Source organism: Egretta garzetta, unplaced genomic scaffold (genome assembly GCF_000687185.1).
Source record: "Egretta garzetta isolate BGI_Z169 unplaced genomic scaffold, ASM68718v1 scaffold418, whole genome shotgun sequence".
Classification (NCBI taxonomy): Eukaryota; Metazoa; Chordata; class Aves; order Pelecaniformes; family Ardeidae; genus Egretta; species Egretta garzetta.
Genome location: NW_009260492.1, coordinates 359312 through 360989, shown reverse-complemented (window position 1 = coordinate 360989; position 1678 = coordinate 359312).

The following is a 1678-nucleotide window of genomic DNA, read 5'->3' as shown; positions in this document are numbered from 1 at the left end:
AGCCATGCACGGCTGCCCCATTCCCCACGGGACGTGGGTCGACCCCGGCATGGGCAGACGCAGCGGGAAGGCGGCTGCTCGTGGGATGTGCAGGGCTTCCTCCTCCCCTGCCCCACTGCTCTGGTTTGGAAGGGGAAAAAAATAAAATAAATCCTTTTTCCTTGTGTGGCTTCCCTGGCACGGGGAGGGCCCGGCTTGCCGGCCCTGGAAGCAGCAGGATTTGGAGCCTTGGCTCCGTTTCAAATGAAAAATCTTGCAAAAAACCTTGGAATTTCCTGCCAGGCAGCAACCCGGAGGTTTGACTCTCCCGGCGCTGATTCTGCTGCCGGAGCGGGATGGGAGGGACGGGGGACACGGGGGACAGACACACGCGCACGTCCAAGGCGCAGCAGGTGTGCGGCTGTGCTGGCTCACACGCTGGCGCGTCTCCCAGCTTCCCCCCCTCGCCCCAATGCAGTCGGGGGGGTTCGGGCAGGTCTGACCCCCCCTGAGCCAGCTCCACGCTGCAGGGGCAGGGCGCCAGGGCTCCACTGCACCCCCAAATCCCAGTGCTCAGCACCCCCCGGTGGGGTTTTCCCCAGGGATGTGGCCCCAGTCCCTCACTCATCTGCTGCGGGGAAGGGGCTGGGGTGAACCCTGCTTGGGTTTCCCAGCTCCTGCTTTGCACCCATATTTTGGGGCTGCCCCACACACACACCCAGGGACCCCCACGGCAGAGCTGCCCGGCCCAGCCTGTCTCAGGGCCGGCGGGGGGACAATATGGCCACAGACCGAGGAGGGGTGGCCACGGACGGAGCGGGGAAGGTGCTGCCGTGCCTCAGTTTCCCCAGCCGGAGGAGGTGCCGTGGGGTTACGGAGCAGCCATAGCCCACACCCGAAGCAGCCAGGCCCTGAGGGAGGGCACAAAGACGCACCAAGGGTGGTTTCACCCCAAAAAAGGCTTCAAGGCCAGCTCGGTGGGGAGCATCCCCCATCTCCAGCAGCCCTGGCTCCACCACCCCGCGCCGGCCGAAAGCCAGGGGACGAGGAGATGGAGGCGGTGAGGCTGGGACTGGCATCCCTGGGGAGGATGGACCTAGTCACCAGGGGATGGGAAATCCCAGCAGCCCCCCAAAAAAGAGGAAGAGCTCTGGGAGCTGCAGTTTCGGGGTGTTTGGGGAGAAGGGCAGAGCGGGGGCGAGCACCGTGCCGCAGTGGGGGTGCCGCCTTGGTCGTGCTGGCAGATGGGAGAAGCATTTCCAGGTGGCTTTTACACACCCTGGGCTCTTTTTGCCCCTCTCTGTGTCCTCCAAAATCCCCAGGAAGGGTGAAAGCTGCAGGAGCAGCCCCGACCCACTGCAGCCAGGTCACCCCCCCAGGAGCCGGGGACGCAGCGGGAGGGGAGGTGCAGTCTGGCAAACTGCAGTTTCCTAGAAAGAGCAGAAAAAGTCCCAAACCACCACAAAAAAATTACCCCTGCTGCCTTGCTGTTTGAAAAGGGCATGGAAGCCGCAGCGGGGGCCCGTGCACCCCCGTGCTGGAAGATGCTGGGTGCCGGTGGATGCGTCCCAGCAGCCTCTCGGGTTTGTGGGGGGGTTCTTTACCAGGAGCAAAAATGAACCTGGGGCCCCTTTTTTTCAAGCTGCCACTGGGAAAGCACTGGGCAAGCCATGGCAGCAGGGGACCGTCCCCTCCCGCG